The sequence below is a fragment of the Hibiscus syriacus genome, unplaced genomic scaffold (genome assembly GCF_006381635.1).
Source record: "Hibiscus syriacus cultivar Baekdansim isolate YM2019G1 unplaced genomic scaffold, ASM638163v2 tig00016106_pilon, whole genome shotgun sequence".
NCBI classification, from domain to species: domain Eukaryota; kingdom Viridiplantae; phylum Streptophyta; class Magnoliopsida; order Malvales; family Malvaceae; genus Hibiscus; species Hibiscus syriacus.
This window is the reverse complement of record NW_024062382.1, coordinates 221,015-247,000: the sequence shown is the minus strand read 5'-3', so window position 1 is coordinate 247,000 and position 25,986 is coordinate 221,015.

The window sequence follows — 25,986 nt, the reverse complement described above, 5'->3', positions numbered from 1 at the left end:
GTTAGTATTAGTTAGTCCAAAGGAAGATTAATTGTTGACATAATTGCATGTACAACTTTGGTAATAAGCATGTGATAATTATTCGGTTTGATGTGTGAGTAATAAATCAATCCAAAGGAAAAATTTTGTTTAACATGTTCTCATTATCAGTGTTCGGTTACCGCATCAGATATCACTTAAGGTGTATATTTTGTTTAAAGATGAAATATTAATGGAGTATTTGATATCTTTAGATAAGGTTTAAGTGTATTCAAATTTGTTATTATTTTGGTTATCTTTTAATTTAATTAAAAGAGAAATTAAGAGAAATTGATTTGTTGACAATATTTCTATGATTTGTTTATATTGTTAATGCAATATATGTATATATTCAATTCAATTTTTTCAGTTTTGATTGTTGGTTAATAGAATATATATTTTGAAATAAATTAATTCCTATTATGGCTATGTCTGATATTTTGATAGATTAGCTAAAACAAAATGCCGCCAAAGTAACCTCTTTTATGTGAACTAGTTTATTTGAAATATCAAGATGATTATGTGTTTCTCGTGATTCATGCATTTATTAATTGGCCCAAAGGAAAGTAAATATTTGGTCGGATTTCAAGCGACACCTACGGTAATAACATGTGACAATTATAAGATATTTATTTTATGTGAGCATTACATTAGTCTGATTAGTCTTTTGTTTGACATAAATTATTGTCAATGTTTGATTACCATAAAAAGAGTACAGTTTACTATTAATATTATTGTCCAAAGACTTGATATTGATGTAGTGTTTGGTATCTTGTGATGGGAATTAGCTATTATTTTGAATTTATTTGTTTACTTAAGATGTGAGCTTCAGTTTTATTTATATTTTGTTCTATATTTAAATGATTTATTTATTTGCTACTATAATATATGCTCTATGGAATAATGCACTTAAGAAAGTGAATATGAATGACTGAAAAATGCATTTACAAAAGGTTTTGGTTGTATGAACATAGACTTTGCGCTAAGGAAAGAACAATTTCCACCTCTCGTGAGGATAACATTCTTAATTGGTATAAGGGATTTTGAGAGGTGAAATTTGTTTAAATTTCTTAAGTCTAGAGATCATGAAGAACAACATTTTATAAGCCTTTAGGGACACATAATCTGAAAAGATTACCAAGGCTAGTAGTTTCCTTGACAAAATTGAGAAATATTTTTCTAAAAACAATAAGGTTTAAATGACATCACTTTTGACTTCTTTGATGTCTATAAAGTATAAGGGTCAAGGAAAATGTGAGGGAGTACATTATGGATATGTTTCATTTTGCTTCAAGACTTAAGACACTTAAGATCAAGTTTTTCTGAAGAATTAATTGTTCTTGTGATTTCATTATCTTTTCTATAAAGTTTAATCAACTCAAAAGGAGAAATGAACTCTAAATGAGCTCATTTTTCATTGTGTGTAAGAGGAAGAAAGGTTGAAGCATAATAAGTCTAAAAGTACTTACTTAAAAGTGCATAAAAAGATAAAGGCAAAAAAAATCAGAATGTAGTTGTTAAAGGTCTAACTTAAAAGAGATAACAATATGTTACAAAGGATAGTTCTCCTTTAAATTAAGTTGGGACATATGAGGAGAAATAAAATTATAAAACAATAAGCAACTACTTTTGTTATTTTTAGCAGTCTACGGGTTATAAGTTTTATGATATCATAATTAAAAATATTTTTAAGGCGATATCTATCACACTATCTTTTAGGATGTTGAGTTTGGAGGGAGAAATAAGGTTTAAGGAATTAATTTTGAGGATGAATTGTATTATAACTCAATTCATATTTTCACTTTTGATGATATCCATGTGTTTATACATGTCGTTAATCATGAAATGAGTCTAGAATCTCATTAAAATTATTTTGAACAATTCTCCACTTAAGAAAAGAAATTGTTATGGAAGTTCAAAATAAAAAATCTCAAAGAACAAGTGTCATTAGGAAGATCCATGAGATGAGAGAAATATTATTTTAGAATATTATGTTTATACAAGAAATAAGGATGGCAGTAGAATGATGAAAGCCGATCTAATCAACTTTTTTCATGTCATAAAAGGTATAACTCTCAAAAGTGGATTAATGCCATGTAAAAAGAGTATAAGTTTTATACAAGATAATAAAGTTTGAGGACTTTTCCCATTACCTGAAGGTGCAAAGTTAATTTTTTTTTTATAAATGTGTATTTATAATCAAGATGGATGCAAATGGTGATGTTGATAAGTGTTGAACTATGTTTCGATATAACAATTTAAGGCAAAATGATTTTTGGACTTGAATTGAATTTACAAAATGTATTTGGACTTAATTGAATTTATTCAAAATTTACAAAAATAATTCAAAGTTCTTTTAATTTAAAATTGAGCACAAAATGTTTTTATGAATAGTAATTTACTATTTGAACAGTAAATCACTGTTTGAACAGTGCCCCGAGGATCAAAAATTCCAGTATGTAAAAGGGGAACCGATTCCCCCCAAGGGGGTACCAATTCCCTCACTGTTCATCAGCCCAACGGTCATAATATTTGAATATTATGAAGGGGTATCGATTCCCTATGAAGGGGTACCGATTCCCCCCATTCTGGGTAGCCTATTTTTACAGAAAAATCATTCCCAAACGGCTCTAAAACATCCCCAACGGCTAGATATGACTTCAAACACATTCCAAGCTATAAATACAAGCTAAGGACACTTGAAGAAGTAAGAAAACAACTATCCAAGTAATCAAACACAAGAGAAGAGTTTTTCATTCTTATTTTATCTTTCTCTTGTATATATTTTGTTCTTGTGAGCTCAATCTTGTAAACACCTACCTTAGAGAGGTTTTCTTGTTTATATTTCTTATCCTTTTGTAAAGGGGAAAGGTTCTAGCTTAGCCCGTGTAAAAGCTAGGGAAAGGTTCTAGTTTAGCCTGGAAAAACTAGGGAGTTTGTAAGGTTACTCTTTATCCTCAAAAGAAAGAACAAATTAGTGAATTTGTTGGAAAATCCTGGGTGAGGAGCTAAGGTAGTGGACGTAGACTTTGATTGAGAAAGTCGAACCACTATAAATCGTTGTGCAATTCTCTATCTTTCAATCTCCTTACTCCCTAAACACAAAACCGTTCCGACCCCTCTTTGCAAACCGTTCCGGTTGTCGATTCGAGCTTCCGAAAATCCTAACAATAAGTATAAGGCATTTCTTGTATATAAAGGATATACTCATAAATAAGACATTAATTTTGTAAAGACTTTCTCTTTGGTTTTATTGAAAGACTCTTTTAGGATAATTATGATACTTGTTGCTCATATTTCATTTTGAGTTAATTAAGTTTGATTTCAAAAGTGTGTTTCTCAATGGTAACATTGATGAAATATTTTATACGGTGCGATTAGAAAATTGTATCCAATGATACAAAATTAATAATATGTCAATTAAGGAAATTCATTTACAAGTTCAAGTATTACTCTTGTTAATTGTATAACAAACTTCACCAAGTAATTATCTCGTTTGGTTTTGAGATGAATTTGGTTTATAACTGCATATATTATAAGTTTAGTGGGAGTAAACCAAATAATACCCCTTATTGATAAAGGAACCAAGTTTTATCTTGATTTGTGCCCTAAGGATGATTTTGAAACTAAGGAAATGTAAAAGGTTCCTTATGCTTCAAAATAAATGAAGAATTTAATGTATACTCAAGTTTATAGACATTTAGGCATAGCATATGATTTTAGGATATTAAGCAAATATTTAAGTAATTTGGGTATGGATCATTGGATAGCAGTCAAATTAATTCATACGATACATTTAAGAACAAAAATGTTACATGCTCACATATCATAGGTCTAGTAAGTAAGAGATCATTAGGTTTTTGGACTCCGACTTATTGGAATATGGGTGCAAAATGTTGTCACATGAACTACTAATTATGTATTAATAAGAAATATCACTTGAGCTATTTTGTGACATTTAAGTTGTAGTCTTTTATTCCATATATAACATAAATACCTTAAGTCTAAGCATATAAATATTATGTTTCTGATTGTTAAAGAAAATTCAGAGTGATTATGTGTTTATAGAGCATGTTGATACAAACTCATAATTGTGTGCTTACTAAAGAACTGTAACCCAAGGTCTTTCATGAGCACGCTACTCTTATAAGTGTAATATCATTTAAGGATATTCAATTTTAGTGGGAGTTGTTAATATTAATGCTCGTTAATTATAAATACAATTTATATTACTTTAGTTTAAGGTTATTTTCTGCAGAAATAAAGCTTGTTTTGGTTTGTCCACACTCTGGTTTTGGTAAAATTTGATCTCACTAAGGTTTAAAGAGAACCAGTTGGAAATAGACATGTGTGATTCACATTGCATGTAATTTCCATTCTACACTCCATGATTGATCTATTTCATTTGAATGTGTTTGTATACGTGACCATTGATAGGTCTAGTCATGATTGATATGGGAAAGGCCGCTTTAATCCTATATGAATATAGTTTATGGACAAGGTTGTTACAAAATACTTATTATATGATAGCAAATTTTGAGCTCTTAAGGTTGTACATTTTTCAGGAAACATATGTTGCTCTAGTGGGAGATTGTTGGATTAAAATCCATATTTATGGGCATATATGTATAATGTAAAATGTTATCATAAAGTATGACATAAAATTAAGTGAGCAATTATGTATATATATTAAAGTATCATGGAATCAAAGTACATATACCATAAGTTTTATTTATAATTTAATGAGGGGCAGAATTATAAATACTTAAAAAGATTGACCTAATGTTCAATCTATATAAAGAGATAGTGGTCCCCAAGAAATATGTTAGTTTGTATTACTCTTATCACCGTCAGAAAGTTTTTACGAAAAAAAGAAAACCTATCTTCTTGGAAGATCAAAACCAAAGAAAGACTCAAAGATTTCATCCTATCAATTAATTCAAGTACGCTTCCACAAATCTAGTATTTTATTCTTGATGGTTTGACATGATTAGATCCTGGTTAATTATAATATTTATTATGATTTGATTCTAACATAATGACCTATGTTGTGAAATGATGATTATTGATGTTGAAATATATGTTATGCAATATGATCAAGTATTCCTTAAGTGATCAAATGTTTTTATATGCCTTAAATAAGTGTTTTGACCATTTAGACAAGTGACATTAAGTGTACATAACATGTTATGCCTTAGGATGCATTAACCAACTAATAATGCACAAAATGGTTAAGTAACTTGTGTTAAGTTAACTTTCAATGCAAAATTTGACTTTGGATGCTAAATAATTATATGTTATTTTAAATGATGTTATGAAACATGTTACATATGTATTATGGCATGTTCTAAGTGGTTTAAGGGTATCCAAGCATGTTCATAGACCCTAAGATCGATTGTATGACCAATTGGATGCATTTTCATGGATAATAGTATGTATTTTCTACATTTTTCTAGAAGAAGGAACGTTCACTTCAAGTAAAGGATAGATCCCAAATATATTATTTTGTAAAATATTGATACCCCGTGAAAATAGATCAACCCCTTTGTTGTTTTCTTGATGAATATTGGTAAAATTGCATTCATTAAAGACAGAAAGTTCAGGTGTCATGTGTCACCAAATATAGAAACATGCATCGATTGTTTGAGTGTCACCAAATTATTGTTTGTTTATCTGCTGTCATGTGTCACATGATATGTGATTTAAATTTATATGCTTCTATATAGTACGCATGTTTAGGATTTTTGTTCTATCCGACAAAGTTCAGGTTCTAATGTACACTCAGGTACCCGGGTGGTTCTACGTGACAAGGTATGGGATGTTACATTTGGTGATGTCATAGATATGGTTAATGTATGTTTGAATGTATGATGGGTTTAAATTCGGGAACCATATTACCTCGCAAATATTTTGATTTTTTTCAGGAATTTACCTATGATCACCCGGTGTCTCTCACTTCAGGTTTGGTTATGTGCATACATTGATTATTAAAATTGATATATTATACCTTCAATTTATTTCCATATATATATTCGGATGAGTTAATTAACTTATTTCTCTTTGATTTTATTTCTTTTAATATGTTGAGTTATTGAATTCTTCGCACTCGAGATTTTGATTTTATGCATAGCTTGTGATGTTATGCAAATTGTTGCAATCATAAGGTATTACTGAATTGATTTGTTATGGTTTAACATATTTACATGATATATAGGTGTTAATTGTTTAATTCGGTAGTCTGGTTGAGCATAGTGACGTCACTATGGTCATGTTAGTGTCTTGGTATTAGTGCTTTAGTTGTTAAAGTGAGTAAGATGTGTTCATAGGAATTTCTATAATGTTATGTTTTTTTATTAGTTCTATGAATCTTCATTCTGGTTTATAAAACATTTTTATGTATGAATATTGGGTACATTCAAATTTTGGATTATTGTGTGTAAGTGTATTGTGTTTTGATCACTTGTAGTATCGTAGTTATCAATAAACTATCTTAATTCTTATCGTATGTTGATTCATAAGTGGGAAACAAGTGAGTTTATGGATTATGAGCATGCCTAGCTTGGTTGTTTAGGTTGATTTTTAATAGGTAGTTTGTGCAAGATATTCATATCGTTGATAGATTTCTATATGTATTCTAAGAAGAGTTTTTTGTTTTTTCATCAGTAAGGAAGTTGAATTTTGCATTGAGAAATATTGATATGGCTCTTGTATATGTTGTTATTTGTCATGTGATGTCAAGTGAGTTAGATGAAAGTGAGGTTCAGATTGTAAAAATTTGTTAGATCATGGTTTTGTTTGGTCAAGTATCGCTTGAAGCTTGTATTTATGAAAGGTTTATGGTTAGCATTTTGTTGTGGTTGTATGGTGCTCTTGAAATAATATAAAAGGAAGAGGGTGATATGATATATAAATGTGTTGATTATCATTGGCAAAGTAAGTTTGTGGTTATGGATCGGTACCTTTATTGAGGATCGAGAACTAGTTTGGTTTAGTTTTGGGAACCTAAGGTGTTATTGAAGATTGATTTGTGATCGAGTTGTCAATAGTTCAAGGTTTGTAATTCAGATGTGATGAATTATTTTTAGAGCTAGTTGGTGATTTCGTTCGTGTTACCAAATGTTCTTGTTGTTTTTGGGGTGATGGTTCGTGTGTTCTGTTCGAAATTCACTTGGTTGGTGTTAAAATTCTTTGATGATTATCTAGTGAGGTTCATAACAAAATAAGTAAGATTGTATTTTTTGAGATGTTGTTCAAGTTTGTATTGAAAGTGGTTGGATATGAAGTTTTGAATTGTAAGTGTTGGTCTCGGGTGATGGTGTTTCTGGGTTGTGGTGTTACAACTGAAGGTAATCGTGTGGATTTGAAGGTGAGTTAGAAGTCACCGAAGGATGTTATCGACATCCGCAGTTAGTTGAGGTCAGTTGGTGGTTATAGTTGAGTTGTCAAGGGTTTCTTTCATCATTGCTTTCTTGTTGAGGTTGTTTTGAGAAAAATGTTTAGTTCAATTGACCTAGTAAGATGCAGAGTAGCTTGGGAACTTTTGATTCGAGTAATTGAAGTTTTGTTGTTATTAAGTTGTATTGAGGAGATTTTGTGACTCTGATGTTGTTGATATCCAGTTTTGTTACATGTTAATATTATATTGTAAGGTGATCGTGTATGTTCGATGCAAATAAGGTTTAACAAGCGTAATTATATGGTGTGTAAGTTATCAAATTATTAAAGTACTGTGAGTGTTTAATTCCATTTCATTGGGAAGCTATTGTAGTTAATCGTTGCTTTAAGTTTTAGTCAATAAAAGAGTTACGAGATTTGTTGTTTGGTTAAGTGTTTAGTTAAAAGTGTATGGTTTATTTAGTCTGGGTTGATTGAATTTGTGCATTGTGTTCAAGTGTTGGGGTGATGATTTTTTTTCGATGTAAGTGGTATTTTGAGCTTTGGCGATAGATTGTGTGTGTGGTAATTTTAGATTGGGGTTTTGAGGATGAACTAAAATACTCATGGGTTATATCTAAAGTTTATTGTGGAGTCCAGGAGATTTATCAGAGTGGCGTAGTGAAACCATGGTAGTATGGGTTAGGTTGTGCATTTTGGGATTTTGTGTTTGTAAGATGTTTTATTTTCGATGGATTCAAATCATAAATTGTTTGTGCCGACGTTGGATAATGTCTTGGAGAGGCTTTGTGCACAAGTTTGAACTCGATATGGGTTTTATCTCAATTATTTTGATTAGTTCGAGTTTTGTAAAGTAAGTGATGAAATATAGGTATGGATTTGTATTAATAATTTGTGGTTTTGGTCGAATGCTAATTTTCTTTTGTTGGACATTTGTTGGAATTTAGTTTGCTTAGGGTAATTCTTTGGATTAGGCAAGGTTCTTCGATGTGTTATTGTGGTGTATCCACAACTCCAGGTAAGTGTTAGTTAATCTGATCAAGGTGGTAGTTGTAATATATACGTCCATTCTCTAAGTTAATTTCAAGGAAGAAATTATTTTTAAGGGGAGAGAGTTGTAACGTCCCAAAGTTCGAGTCAGTAGTTTGGGTCCGTAGGTAGGTGATTTTATGAAGTTTTTGATAAAAATAATATTTTGGTTTATAAAATTATAAATATTGATATTAAATGTTTAAATGATTTTCGAAATATTAATTATGATTATTTATAATAATAATAAAATAAATGTTTGGTAAGTGACTAAATTGTATAAATTAAAAATGTGGATTTTAGTGACTAAAATTTAACATGATCATAAATCAAAATCTATGAAGCTAGTTTTACCATGGCTTGTGTGGATGGTTTTTCCTACCAAACTTAACCATATATTTCATCGCATTTCCCCTCCCCCAATTTCCTAGCTAGACTAATTCTCTTAATTTTTTTTCTCATTTTCATTCCTAATTTTCCTTAACTGTTCTCTTCATTCTTTTATCTAAACACTTTTGTAATTCTCTCCTAAATTCATCCAAAAGCTTTCATGGCCAAAATTCTTGTTTTTCAATTCATATTCATTGGTTGCTTGATTCTTATTCCTTTCATCTTGAATTTCTCTCTTTAATCAAGGTTGATCCAATTTCCTTTCTTCTTGCCATTTTCTCATTTGTTTCTTGGAGTTGCCAGTGTTGATATCTTCATCTTTTCATCTTCTTTTCCAACAAAGTTTTTCTCTTTCCCTTGGTTCATTTTTGTGCATCAACGATTTGATGATTGTAATTAATAAATTCTTTTAAAGATATGTTTGTGAATTAAACTTGATTTTCGAAGGTATTTAATGTGATATTTTTCTTGATCACTTTTCAAGGTTTTATTTTGTTTATTAAGGTGTTTATAATATTATTACTATATTAAAACAAACATTTTTTCAAATGCTTTTGATTTAGATAAGAAATTCTTTAAAACAAGCTTGATTTTGGTTTTTTTTTCTAGAAATAAGAGAATTAAAGTTGATTGATGTCAATTGTAAGGTTTCTAGATGATTTTTGTTGTTGATATTAGTTTTTCTTGATCAGTTCTTATTGAGGAGAAGTAGTGTCGATTGGATCAGAAGCTCAAAGAGTCGTGTCGGTAAGATTTTTGATAATTTCGATCTTTTCGCTCTATTTTGGATGAGATTTTGATGTATCATTTTGTTTTCTAAAGTGCCTAATGTATGTATGGTTAAGGAAAAATGGTTCATCAATTTTTTATAATCGTTTGGTTAGCGTTGTGGGTTGAATTGCGTGGTTGCGCCATCGATGTGAGTGATTGTCCATTTACTTGTGATGAATGTGTTCAATGTTGAATGAAGGGTTAGTTATGTGCAAACTCTGAATCTTAGGTTCTAAATTAGGTATACTTTTTGTTGGTAATTGATAATATGGATTCGTGATGAGTATATAAAAACATGTGATCAAAGTGAGCATATATGTTATGACATTATTTATGGAACATTGAAAGTTAATTATCATTAGGAGTATGTGTATAAAATTATGTTGATTATGAGATAAAAACATATTGAAAGAATATGATTGAGATAATCATGTGAATTATGATGTGTTAATTATGATTTGTGATGCATTGGAAATAAATGATATTATCAAGCATGAGTATTAAAGCATATTGGATATGAGTTATGATGTAATGAAAATATGTGATCAATGTTAATGTATATATATGACATGACATGATGGTTATGAATTATGGTTCATTGGAATAATGTGGTTTATGGAATGTGAATTAGAAATGTGCAATTGATATGGAAAGTGATATGAAATGTGGATATGTTATATGAATCGTGTGAGTTATAATTGATGCATAGTTGCTTTAGAAATGTATTTGAAAGTGTATATATAAGTGAAAGTATACATGGATGAGTGAATGTCTTTTTGTCCATTTATGTTTGATCATGACAACCATTTTCAATAAGTGTTTCAAAGTGTATTTTGAATGTGATTATGTGTATAAGCTATGCATTATTTGATAACCACTCTTTATGAACTTGGATTCATTGGCTATTTATTCTTAATGAGACCTTTGGATATGAAAGGAAAGCCTAGGAAAGAGTACTCTATGGTTTTCTATATGTGTGTTAACAAAGGGTTATACGGGGTAAGGTTGGTGCGTTAAGCTATGCTCTGAAAAGAGTACAGGGTAAGGTTGGTGCATTGTGCTTCACTCTGAAATGCGTGTTTTTTTACATAAGTGATTTCACAAATAAATGGCAGTTTTATGGAGTCGTTTATCCAATGAGTGAGTTGTGTTATGAAAAAAATGTGATTAATCTTTTATGGAAACAATGTATGTGTTGTATGTGACTTTTCCTAAAAGGTATTTGTACATGTGTGCATGTGATTGGCTGCAAGGTATATGATGATGTAAAACATGTTTATAATATGGATTATGTGTGCATTTATGATATATTAAGTGAACATTGAAGCATGACATTATGGTATGATCGTTGAGGTAAAAACAAGTAAGGTTTCATGGCATTTATGTATACTTTCCTTTAGCCTTGGCATGTACATCATATTTGAATGTTTAGTTATTCACTGAGCTTTATAGCTCACACTCACTGTTTAATATTTTTCAGATCTCTACTTTTTGATTTGAGAGTTTAAGGGGCAAGGCACTTGGTAGTGATCATAGCAAGGGAGCTTTTGTAAAGTTATTTTGAACCTTAGTTTTATTTTGAGGCAATGTGAGATCCTTAATTGAGCTTTAAATTGATTTGTTCTTGTGACTCTTGATAGTGCATAAGTGACCTATAATGACCTATGTTTTACTTCAATTCTTGAGTAGGTAATGAAATGATGATTATTGAAGTTGAAAAAGATGTTATGCAATATGTTCAAGTATCCCTCCCTTGAAGAATCGATCCTAAACCTTGCAAATGATCGATCTCCCGTGAAAAGAAATCAATTCCTTCAATGTTTTGTCAATGAAAATTGGTAAAATTACATTAATTAAAGGCCTAAAGTGTCCCCTAATTCCTTGGATGGTTCCTGAGCTTTAAAATGTATTCAATTTGGTTCAAAAACATGATTTTGCAATTAAAGCTTGGTTTTAACTCAAATTTTGTTGAAATTTGTTCTATGACATTATAATGATAATAATTTCATAATGAAACCTTAAATTTCATTTTTTTTATTTTAATATTTTTGAAAAGTTTACATTTTAGTCCCTAAATTGATCATGTTCAATTAGGTCCATAAACGATGTCCAATTAAGTGTGATTTTGCATAAGACTAATTAAGAATTAATAATGAATATTGCTAAACTTAATTTGGTATTTATATATTTAATTATTTAATGATTTGAAATTACTAATTTACCCCTACTTGGTTAATAATGTATATCTTGTAATGCATCGATTGTTTGAGTGCTATTAAATTTTTGTTTGTTTATCCACTGCATTATATATGATTTAAATTTGAACGCTTATGTATAGTATGCATGTTTAGGGTTTTTGTTCTTTCCGAAAAAGTTTGGGTTCTAATGTACACTCAGGTACCCGGGTGGTTCTACGTGACCGGGTATAGGGTGTTACACATGGATTGATTGTTGTTATGATATCGAGTCAATAATATGTTTGATAGAGAATTATACCAAGGCTTATGTGATATTGGGTTCCCCTCTATGATCTGCCCAAAGGCTATGTGTAACGTCCCAAAGTCTAAGTCAGTAGTTCGGGTTGATATTCGGGTTGGTTTTGTAGATTTTTAATGAAAAATATTAATTTTGGAATTTTTAATTGATAAATATTTTCTAAAATGTTTTAAATAATTTTTTAAAATATTAATTTTTTTTTATTTTATAATTTTGAAAAGTGATTAAATTAAATAATTTGAGAGTTTTAATTTTAGTGACTAAATTGTAAGGGATCATAATATCAAAATCTATGAAGCTATTTTACCAAGTTGGAAAAATCACTCTCATTCACTCTATTCTCAACCGTGACTTCTTCTTTTCTTTCCTAGACTAATATCTTGATTCATTCCTTATTCCTTTTACTTAAATTCATTCTTTCCTTGATTCATTTCTTCTATCCTTTTCATCAAAATGATATTGAAACCTTGTCAAATTCTCATGAAATTCTCCTCCATAGTCAATTGTTTCTCTTCACCATTGCTATCAATCTTTTGCTGATTTTTGTACCATTCTTCCTTGATTTTTCATTGCATTCTTCCTCCCTTCAACATCAGTATCTACTGCCACTTCTCTATGCCACCATCGGGTGGAGTTGTTTCTTCATTAACCTTATTCCTCATATTTTCTTCTATTTCTTGCAAGGTAATTCTTAAACCTTTGTTTCTTTTAATTCTTCACTTCTTAAATATCCATAAAGAAGATGATCTTGATTGATCATGATTTTTAATTATGAGTTTTTGCAATTATGGTAATTTTCAAGTTAATTGGATTATGATCTTAATGTGCCTATTTTCTTAAGTTTATTATTTTTTTGAGGTTATTATTATCATACTAAAACATATTTTTAATTGGAATTGATTTGAATATCGTATTCTTGGAAATAAGCTTGATTTCGTCATTTTTTTTTTAATTTGAGGATTGATCTAATTGATGTTGATCTTCAGTGTTTTGAATGTGTTTATATGTTGATTTTTCTCATTCTTGATCAACTTTAGTTTGAGTAAGCAAGTTCTAAAGAGTTATATGAGTCAGATCGTTTGTGTGGTTAGAATTTTGATTTTTTTCATCAATTTTCTCTTTATTTTGATAGCATATTTTTTTTGCTTTGTTTAAGATTTTTTGATGTGATATTATGTTTTCTAGGTTATTATTTGTCATTGATGAATTAAAATTGGTGCATCAACTATCGACAGCTAGTAGATAATAATTTTGAGTAGATTTATGCTAAGATCGCCATTGAGGTTAGTGGCTTTCCATTCATGGATGATGAATGAGGGCTTAGTTGAGGGTAATTATTTAGATTAATACCCTATGGTAAATAATTTCTTGGTATGAATTGAATGTGCATATGATACTTGATATATGAATTGTGATTGCATATATTACACTTGATGCATAGCTATTTTTGGAAACATACTTTGAGTATGTATATGAATTCATGTTATGGGATGTGTGAGAAAATCCGTTGTTCAAGGATGAAGGAGAAAATTCATTTTCCAATTCAGGTTGAGTATGAAAACCATCGTGATTTGTGTTTTAAATTATGAATCGAAAATGAATATGTAAAATTATACACATGTATTAACTACCCGTGATGAATATGATTATTTGACAATTGTTCTTAATAGGAACTTTGGATATGAAAGGCATGCCTAGGAAGAGTAATTTATGTTTTCTATACATGTTTGATAGGGAATATGCGTGGTAAGGTTGGCATGTTGAGCATAGCTCCAAACATTCTGGTTTTTGGACCTAAATGAGTCCATAAATAAAAGGGAGTTGTAAGGAGTCTGTTTATTTTAAGATTGATTTTTATTTTGAACAACGGCCAAAGATCTTGAATTAAACCAATTGTGTGATTGTATGTGTGACTTACCACAAAGGTAATGGTGCATGTGTGTCATTTTCAGTAGTGTATGTGGTAAAATAAAACATGTTTATAATGTCGTAGTCATCCTTTGGGTGGATCCGGAATCGGGTTTCAACTTAATTTGATGTGATGGAGTCACCACCGATCATTTTAATTTGGTTGATCGGATACCATAACTTATCGTTGTCTGATCTATAACTTATTATAAATTTGTCGGATTCGGGAGTCGATTACAATCAGGGAAGGATTAGCACCCATGTACTGCCCTTTCGGACCAATTTGATTTCCCGATGATCTTAATTGTGAAAATTAAAAGTTAAATTAAAATTTAAAAGTTTGATCCGAATTACTTACCTTTTGATGAATTTTAAGAATTTAAGAAATTCCTTAAAAATAAAAAAAGTTAGTGCAAAAATAATAAGAATAATAAATAAAAAAGTAATCAAATACTGCAAAATAAAAAAAAGGTTAATATGTCAATTAAATATAAACAAATAAAGTAAAAAATGAGGATCAAGTTGAATTAAAATCAAAGTTAAAGGGGAAAATTACAAAATGTGACTAAAATGAATTACGCATTAAAATATGGGAGACTGCAGAAATAATTTAACTTTCTTCTAATTGCAATGCAATCCCCTACAAATACCCCAAAGTTGCCATATTTCCTTTATTCGTGGCAAGCTCCCAAAAATAAGCCCTCCCATTTTCTCTCAACTCTCTCCCAAACCGAGCCTAGCCCCGGCCACTCAATCCTCACCGAGCATCATTCTCCGCTGCTCCGGTCACCACCCACGATGACCGAAATCCTAAAAGCTACCCAAAGTACTAATTTTCACCTCCTTAGCCCCAATCTTACCTTCGATCATGCATGCAAAGAGCCCTTTGATGTAGATCTGACAAAAAGATCTCGACTTTTTACCTCTTGATGGTGGCATTTCAGATTAAGGCAAACGTTTGAGCTCCGATGAATGTCTCGACGGTGATCTTTCACCTTCTCAGAGACCGAATGCCCACGAAGCTAAGTGGCCTTCTATTTCTCTTAATTTTTTTTGTGTTTTTTGGTGCTTCGAAAACTCATCCCAAAACTGGTCCCACTTTCATCTTTTTGTTTATAGTATTTTATAGGTGATTTGGGGTTTAGTTTCTCTCCCATCAATCCTGAGATCTTTAGGATTTGATTGTTGATTAGGGATTTGTTTCCTACTTTGTTTTGATATTTACTGTTTTATCGTGATTTGCCATTGAAAATGGATCTTGTTATGATTCCTTTTCTTGCTTGTTCTTTTGGGTTCGATTTGCATGTTACTGAAATCATGGGAAAGGATTTGTTTCATTGGTGTTGATTTGTTTGCATGTTTTTCGCCATCTTTGGGAGATTCGGTCTTTGATTCCTTGTGGGCTTCGAACACTACCGTGGGAAAGCATTTTCTTTTCATTTAAGCCGGCGTGTGGCCTTTACACGTTGTTTGGGAGGTTCTCAATGTTTCCTGGATCATCTAGGATTTGATCTTGGCCATTGGATTAGAAACAGATCCAACGGTCCAGATCTGGTTATGCAGTAATGTATCTTTTAGGGTTTTAAAACCCTTGATTTGCTTCAATCCTGGTCGTTCGTTCATACTTTGATCATACGGCTCTTATATGTGCGGCATTTTAGCTTAAGTATGCAAACCCTAATGAACTCGTGGGCTGGGTCAAGCTTGCATGCTCAAACATGCTTTCCTCTGTTGGATTGTTACCCTTGCTTTTGGATTGGGACTAAATCTCTTTAACCAAATCTAAAAAAAAATATAATAAAAATAAAGAGTAAATAAAAAGAATGCAAATAATAATAATATGTAATATATATTTATTTTAAAAACTATATAACATATATTATATTTTCAAAAACTATAAAATATTGTTTTCAAAAATTATATATATTATATATGTTAGGCTTGTAGGTTAAAATGCACAATATGACTAGGTGACTTGTTTAAAGTTGACATATTATGTAATAAATGAATTTGTATGCTTGATCCCTATATAAGATGTTAAATGATGTGTTGAACTATGCTTTGATATTTTGATATACCAAAAAATTAATATTTTTTAAAAATTAAGATTATTTTGACTTGGTTTTCAAGTTTATATTTGATCTAATCGTTCGAATATTTTACATTTACTCCTTACTTTTTTGAAAAGTTCAAGTTATATACTTGAAATAATATTTCAAACATTTTACAAAGGGTTTCAGATTATAATCGAGTCAAAAATCAATTTTTAAGCATGCATTATCGATATCACAAAAATAATATCGATATTGTTCATATAATATTGATAAAGTATTGATACTAATGGCCTAAAAATACGCAATAATATTAATACTCCAAATAGAAGTATGGGTACTCCCATTGTGATTTTGGCAAATGCAAATTCCAGTAGCCTATTTTGGTATAGATATTGTGCAAGTATTGATACCAGTATCAATACTCAATTTGGAGTATCGATTCTCCTCTCTCTCAGTGGTTATATTTTTTATTTAATGCAAGTAGTATCGATGCTTGGATGTACTCAAGGTGTTTGGGCAGCATTTATTATAGGAATTTTCATCCCAATGACTCTATTAACTCCCACAACAACCCAAACTGCTATAACTGAATGACGGGGTATAAAAACAAGATTCCAAGTCATATGTGAAGATAAAAGATCAAAGAGAAAGTCAAAGCAATCACATTGAACCAAAATCAAGGTCAACATTCTTCAATATTCTTTTTGCCTTCAAAGAACACTTTTGTACTCATTTGTTTTATTTGTCAAGTGTTTTTAATTGTTCTTGAATTGTGCAAACAATTTTTATGTTAGGTTTTTCTAAGTTTGTAAATTTATAATTTTCTCTTTAAAAGTGTCTCAAGAATTTGGGGTATAAATATTTAGGGAGTTATAAGGTTACAGATTGTCCTCAAAGGTTGATATGAGTTAGTGAATTCATGAAAATCCTTAGTGTGGATAGCTAAGGTAGTGGATGTAGACTTCGGTTTAGAAAGTTAAACCATTCTAAAATTCTTGTGCTCATTTTTCAATTTCTCTTAAGCTTCCACCAAAATTTTTATTTGTCAATTCACCCCCTCTTGGTTATTTCATCCTTTCAATTAACTCAACAATTGGTAACATAGCTAATCTCATAGGAAGGCTTAACATCCTCTTAAGAAGATCTAGGAATAAGTCAATCATATCATCATCAATGGCCACACCATCTACTTCTAGAACTTTTGGTGAGTCTCAGTCCATTTCAAAGCCTCCTTATTTTAATGGTGCTAACTATTCTTAATGGAAGAATAGAATGATGATATTCATTCAAGCCACCGATTATTCAGTATGTGATGTCATTACAAACAGAACACCCATTCCTTCTAAGATGCAAAGAGAGCTAGTTGTACCAAAGGTCAATTCGAAATGGACCGATGAAGATCAAAGACTCGTTCAACTTAATGCAAAGGACATGCACATCATATTTTTTGCATTAGGCACCGATGAGTATAGTAGGGCATCTTTTTACTCAAATGAAAAAGTGATTTGGGAAAAGCTTGAAATCAATCATGAGGGTAATACTCAAGTGAAGAAATCAAAGATTGAGAATTTCAAAATGAAAACCGATGAAGACATCAAAACCATGTCATATCATTTTACCGCCATCATCAATAACTTAAAGGCCTTTGGGAAATTCTACAATAATAAATAAATTTCTTATTAGCTTGGTAATGATTTGGGAATCACAGAGGATGAAAATTGAGGAAGCCAAAGACTTGGAAGTTCTTGCACTTGATGAGCTCATTGGGTCTTTCTCACCCATGAGATAAGACTCAAGAATATGAAAGAGAAGAATGTGAAGAATAATAAAGTTAGGATTGCTCTCAAGTCCAACAAGGAAGAGAGTAATTCTAATGAGGAAGAAGATGAAGAAATGACAATGTTTTCCAAAAGATTTAGAAGATTCATGAAGTCTAGCAAAAGAAGAAAATTTTAAATAAATAAGGGCTTCAATAATGAATCTAAGGAAAAGAACCCTATCAATTTTTATGAGAGAAAGAAACCGGGATATATCAAGTTTGAGTGTCCTAAATTGAAGAAGAAGAGGTCAACCAAGAAGGCACAGAAGGCACATGCAGCAACATACAACAATGAATAATTCTCCAATGAATAAGAACAAGAAGTATCCAACTTATGTCTTACGACCATCGAGGGAGAAACTAAGGTAACCTCTAGTTCATCCAATCCAAATGGATATTCTTTTGATGAAATACAAGAGGCCTATGATGAATTGGCCTTAGAATTTGAGATCATGCTTTCAAAGAATAAGAAAAATATTTCAAAAATGAAGAATGAAAATTATCTTTTAGCTAAGAACAATAGTTAACTTAAAAGTAAGATTAAAGATATGTAAGTCAAACTTGATGAGTTTGAAAAGAAAAATCAATATTTGCGTAACTTACTTTATAAAGTTCATGATGATAATCAAAATGAACTTCATGATCACAAAGTTTCTTTTAACAAGGTTGGATCAAACTAATTTCAAAAAGGTTAAACTTCTAAATCCAACTACATAAAAATAGCTTTAGACAATACAAACATAGAGGTCCCTAAAAAACCTCTATTGGGAAAGTTTTTAGAAGCATATGGGTTCCCAAAGGACACATTTCTACTAAGAAAAATACTTTCCTAGAAAAATGGATACCTAAGGGGACTAGATTATTGGGAACTAATGCCTATGGAACCAAAAGAATCTGGGTACAAAAAATAAAAAATTAATCTATATAGGTAGAGGAGTATTGATACAAGGAAAAAAAGTAAGGGCAAATTCATGGTGCCTTGATAGTGGATGCTTAAGACATGTTATCGATGACAAGAACCATTTCAAAGAGCTCAAACCTAAAAGTGGATGAGTAGTAACTTTTGGAGACAACTTCAAATGCCACATAAAAGGAATCAGTTCAATTGGTTACAATTCTTCCATTTTAGTTGAAAATGTGTTATATGTCAATGGTTTGAAGCATAATCTACATAGTATAAGTCAATTGTGTGATAAAGGATACAATGTAATTTTTAGTCTAATGGTTGCAAAATAGTTAAAATTGCATCAAACAATATTATGCTTGTTGGACATAAAATAGGAAACATTTACATGATGCATTTATATGATATTGTTTCCTCAAATTTATGCCTAGTAGCTAAAGATGAAAATGATTTATGGTTATTCCATAGAAAACTTGGACATGCTAGCATGATCATATTAGATAAACTTGTTAAACATGATCTAGTAAGAGATTTACCAAAGCTTAAATTTGATTTAGACAAAAAAATTTATGCATGTGTAAAGGGTAAGAATAAAAGAGTTTCCTTTAAATACATTAATTATATTTTCTATAGTAGAGTATAACAATTGATTCACATGAATTTGTTTGAGCCTATTAGGACTACTAACTTTAATGGAAAACAATATTTTTATGCTTTTTTATTATTATTCTAGATTCATATGGGTTCTTTTTTTAAGTACTAAATATGAAGCTTTAGACAAATTAATCACATTTTTAAAAAATAAACCAAAATGAAAAAGGTTACACAATTTCTTGTGTTTGGAGTAACCATGGAACTGAATTTCAAAATCTTGGTTTTGAAGATTTTTGCAACTCTTATGGTACCAGTCATCATTTTTTAGCCCCTAAAACTCTTAACAAAATGGAGTTGTCAAGAGGAAAAATAGAAATTTAGAGGAAATGGCTAGAACCATGCTTTGTGAGAATAATTGCAAAAAATATTTTTGGTTGGAAGCCACAAACACCGCTTGTTATATTAGAAATAGAGTAATGATTATGTCTATTTTAAAGAAAACTTCATACGAACTTTTCAAAAATTAAAAACCTGACATTAGTTATTTTCACCCTTTTGGGTGTAGTGTTTTTTTAAACAGTGGAAAAACCAATATTGGTAAATTTGATTCAAAAAGTGATGAAGGAATATTCCTTGGATATTCCATGAATTCTAAAGCTTACCGAGTTTTAAAAAAAACTCTAGTGGTAAAAGAGTCTATTCATGTTGTTTTCAATAATAGCCTCTTTCCGAGGAAAGATTCTTGTGTTGAAGATGATGTAGGTATTATGACATAAAAATAAAGTTGGTGAACCATAATCTGAAGAAGATATGCAAGAATAAACACAAGATGCTCTTGAGGAGCCAACTCTAGAGGAAAGAGAAGTATCATACCCAAGAGAGTACAACTATGACAAGGAAGGTGAGATATTAGGTGATCCATTCAAAGGGGTAGCTATTAGATCCTCTCTTATAAATATTTTTAAATTTGTTGCATCTATCTCATGCATAAAGACTAAGAATATCAAAGAATCATTAAATATGAATTTTGGATATTATTTATGCAAGATAAGTTAAATCAATTTGATAGGAGTCAAGTATGGACATTGGTTGAAAGGTCTAGTGATAAATCTACAATATGTACTAAATGGGTATTTAGGAATAAAACAAATGAAAGTAGTAACATAGTCAGGAACAAGGCTAGACTTGTTTCTTAAGGGTATACTCAAGAAGAAGTAATAGATTTTGATGAAACATATGCTCCCATAGCTAGGATGGAGGCAATTAGAATGTTATTAGCATTTGTATATTATCATGATTTTACTTTATATCAAATGGATGTTAAAAGTGCTTTTCTAAATGGTTTTATAAAATAAAAAGTGTATGTGAAACAACCTCCCGATTTTGAGGATTCAGAATTTCCTAATCATGCTTTTAAGTTGACAAAAGCTTTATATAGTTTAAAACAATCTCCCAAAGCTTGGTATGAAAGGTCGTCAAATTTTCTTGTTGAAAAAGGTTTTTCAAAAGGGAAGGCTGACACTACCTTATTTATAAAAAAGTAAAGTTAAAGATTTATTAATAGTTAAAGTTTATGTTGATGATATTATTTTTTTATCTACTAATGATATTCATTGCCAATAAGTTTTTAAGTTAATGCAAGGTGTTTTTGAGATGAACATGATGGGGGAGCTCTCATTCTTCTTGAGACTTAAAATCAAGAAAAGGAAAGATGACATCTTCATCAATCAAGCTAAGTACATCAAAGATATGCTTAAGAATTTTGGATTGGAGGGTGTGAAACCCCAAGCTACTCCTATAGCTCATCTACAAAGCTTGACAAGGATGAGGAAGGTAAATGTGTAAATGTTAAACTTTATAGGCCTATGATTGGATGATTGTTTTATTTTATCGTAAGTAGATCAAACATTAGGTTTAGGGTTTGCTTATGTGTTAGATTTCAATCTTATCCTAAGGAATCACATCTACAAGCTATTAAAAGAATCTTTAGATACCTTAGAGACACTCCTAGCATAGGCCTTTGGTATCCTAGAGACTTTAACTTTAGTTTGCATACCTTCTCAGATGCAAATTATGGAGGTTGTAAATTAGATAGGAAAAGAACCTTCGGTAATTTCCAATTCCTAGGTAGTATATTGATTTCATGGTTTTCAAAGAAACAAAATAATGTAGCATTATCAATCATCAAAACAGAATACATATTTACCAGTAGTTTTTGTGGTCAAGTTTTATGGATGAACAACAACTAATAGACTATGGAATTGATGTAGGTTCTATTCTTATAAAGTGTGACAATACTAGTGCTATTTTTCTCACCAAAAATCCCATCCAACATTCTAGAACTAAGCATATTTAAATTAGACATCATTTCACTAGAGATCATGTCTCCAAGAAAGATATGGTTCTAGATTATGTAGATACTTTGCATCAAATAGCGGATATCTTTACAAAACCTTTAGATAAGGAAATATTTTGAGAACTAATGAGAGAATTAGGTTTGACAAACCTACATTAACTTAGTGTTTAAATATTTTATGCACTTTTAAGATTTTATGAAAAAAATGCTAAATGACATCTTTGATGCCTACTATGCAATTAGTTAGGGGGTTTACTATTTTTCATTAAAATTGATGAAGTGTTCAAAGTATGCTTGAATATGTATTTATTTATTTATTTGAACATGGTTTCTTTGACAATTTAGAGTTACTTATACCATTTTTGATGCCCTAAAGTATGCATTATGATTGTTAACCTTTTGGTGCATTTTAACTAAAAAATCCTACAACTTTAGCATTCATAGGTGTTTTTGTTGTTAAAACTAGTATGAATGAATGAAAGCTTGTATCTTGGTCATAATTTTATGTATCATATGGTTACATGTGTTGTATGTGCTTAATTTGTGATAAAAATGACTTTTTAGGACTTATTTGCTAATTTTTTTAAAATTTTGTTGATTTAGTATCGATATTGTTCTTACAATATCGATATAGTTCTTCAAATACCGATATTGTTCTTCAAGTACCGTTATTGTTCTTATAGCACCGTTAGGAGTATCGATACCCTATATCAGTACCAACTTTTTCAACGTAGGAGTATCCATACTCATTAATGAGTATCGATACTCGGGGTCGGGTCTATGTTAAAATTTTCAAAAATTCCCAAAATCTTTATTTATCTCAACCCTTAAACACAATAGCCATCGTGAACCTCCTCTCCCAACTCTTAAATCTTCGTCAATTTCAATCGTTCTTGGGTCAATTTTGAGTCGATTTTCAAGCTTGATTCCTGCAAACTTTATCAGATTCGTGCATTCATCTCATTCCATCTCATTTCATAGATTCAAGGTAATTTTTTTAAAAACCTAATTTCCTTTTTTGAATTTTAGTTATTTATTTGCTAAATTGATGCAAAATACATGTTGCGCTTTATTTTTTATATGTTTTCGCACAATAACATAGCATGATTCACTCTTATTTCACTACTTTTTGTCAAAATTTTGAATTAAAAATCTGAATTTTTATTTTATTTTACGTGTATATATATAAATATTCACTCAAATTATTTTCCATACTTATGTTTTCACTATATATACATACATATATCTAAAATTATATAGTACTTTACAAAACACTTTATATATATATATATAAGTTATTTTTTAAATATATATTTAACCTTTATCTAAACTGATTTCACTATATATATATATATATATATATATACACACACACACTATACATATTTGTATATAATTTGTTGTTTTTATATATGTGTATTTATTTGTTTATAAATATAGCGATAATTTTACTATATATATATATATATCGTTAAGCCTATTATTTTTATTCAAAATTAAATACCTTGAATTGTGGACTCATACTGAGTTTTGGGTTTGATGTTAACATACATATATATTGTTTTATTTTGCAGGTTTGTCTATTCCGGTTTTATCCCAAAAATGTCTAAACGACATCGGTTCTTCCCAAGCCCATCCTCCTCTCCGAGCACCTCCTCCTCAAAATCCACCTCCCAATCCAATTTCTAATCTAAACCAAGACCCAAATGAACTAACCATTTTCAACTTTTGTTTTAATGAACCGGGATGTACCAACCTTCTTGAGAGTTATACGATAACCTTTGAGACTTTTCCACTTAGGAGTGAGCATATGTCATCCCTTTCCATCATGACTGAGTTTAACTTTAAATATCTTGTTATTCTCAAATCGTTGAAGTTTGATAAAACCTTTAAAATCAAGCCCGTTTTCTATCAACAACTTGTTTCCATTTTCTATTCTAAGGTTGCATGTGTTCATGATCTAGCCCAAAGTTGCACTTTTAGTATTCACTCATATCTTATGGGGCGATACATTCACATCGATGCCGATTCCATAGCCTGAGACTTAGATCTAGAGGGTAAAGGTATAGATAATGAGAAAGATCCTATGTATTCCCCTTATGCGGTCGGCAATAGTGTCAATACCTTAGATATTCATGATTGTTTTTTTCATCTTATTATCTCTTGGTGGTTTTGATCATCCGGAGGTAAGTTCTCTTCTCTTCATTCCATAGACCTTTGGTAGATCCATTGCTTTTAAAATAACAAACAAATCAATTATCCACAAATAGTCTTCGTTGAGCTCGTTGACACCATAAATAACTTTCAATTTAAGAAATTTGATACCTTAGTTTATGGTTGTCTCCTTAGTCATTTCTTTGTCAAAGCCAGTATCAATGTCGATCAATATCCTACTATAACCTTGTCCTCCTACATCAATCTTAAATCTCTTCGAAAATCAGAATGGGAGAAGATTGACAGAACTTGGAAAAGAAAAGGGAAGTAAGCAGTTGGTTCTTCCTCTAGAGTATCTCAACCTTGGGACGACGATCCAGTGAATCGCGTTCCTGAAAATCACCCTCAAGTCGGTGGTGATGATGCAAGTATGATGCCTCCTTACTTCTAGAAGTTCATGGAGATGATGGACTTAAGGTTTTCTACCATGGAATCTCACTTCTCTGCTTTGGGGACTCAAATTTCTAAGATTAATACTCGACAGTTTTCATTAGAGGTGTTGCATCTGGAATCCCAACATGATTTACTTGCTAGATTCGACACGATGACATATAAGATATAGGCTCTTTCTCACGACTTTGCTTCTTTTCGCACTCCATCTTAAGATCATGATCCTCCTCTATCGGATGTCTAATCACTTTTCATATTGAGTACTTGTCATTTGCTCATGTTTTGGTCTTGCATTTAGATATTGTTGGATATTTTTATTTTTCGGGTTTGGATATTTGGATGATTTTATGGTTTTCATACTTTGGTTTTGGACTTGGATGATTTTATGGTTTTCATACTTTGGTTGTGGATTTGGATGATTTTGTGGATATTTATGTTATTTGGATGTTTATTATGATTTATGATATTTGAGACATACTTATTTTTTTATTATGATCGTGTTTATTACTTGAGGATATTATTTATAGTGACTTACATCTTTTGGCAAATTGGATCTACACAGCTTCTATATCTATATATATTTTTACCTTGGTTTACCTTTTTGATTTATCAAAAAGGGGGAAGAATGTTAGAGTAAGGGGATGTATTTAAATCTTAAAAATTTAAAAAAGGTTATGTTATATATATAAAAAAAGGGATTGTTGAACCATGCTTTGATATTTTGATATATCAAAAATTAATATTTTTAAAGAAATTTTAATATTATTTTCAATTTGGTTTTCAAATATATATTTGATTTAATCTTTCGAATATGAAAATTCTTTGTAAGGTCAAAAACTCTATTTTTACTCCTTTCTCTTTTGAAAATTTAATTCATATACTGGAAAAAATTTTCAAACATTTTTACAAAGGGTTTCAAATTTTAATAGAGTAAAAAATCAATTTTTAACCCTACAATATTAATATTGAAAGAACATTATTGATTTTATTCATTTAGTATTTATATTAATGGCCTAAAAATACACAATAGCATCTATACTCCAAATAGGATTATCAATACTCCCTTTGTGATTTTGGCAAATGCAAATTCTAGTAGCCTATTTTGGTGTCAATATTGTGCAAGTATCGATACCAATATTGATACTTAAGTTGGAGTACTGATACACCCCTTTCCCAACAGTTAGATTTTTTGTATTTAATGCAAGTAGTACTGATACTCCAACCACGAGTACTGGTACTCAAAGCGTTTTGGCAGCATTTATTGCAAGAAATTTCATCCCAACGACTCTATTAACTCCAACAATAATCCAAACGACTAGAAGTGAATGAATGGGTATAAAAAAAGATTTCAAGTCATATGTGAAGACAAAAGATCAAAGAGAAAGTCAAAGCAACCACATTGAGTCAAAATCAAAGTCAACATTCTTCAATATTCTTTTTGCTTTCAAATTGTAATCATTTGTTTTATTTGTCAAGTGTTCTTATTTGTTTTAAAATTGTCAAACAATTTCCTTATGAGATTTTTCTAAGTTTGCAAATTTGTAATTTTTTTCTTTGAAAAAGTGTCTCAAGAATTTGTGTATAATTCTTGAGGGAGTTGTAAGGTTACACATTGTCCTCAAAGGTTGATACAAATTAGTGAATTTGA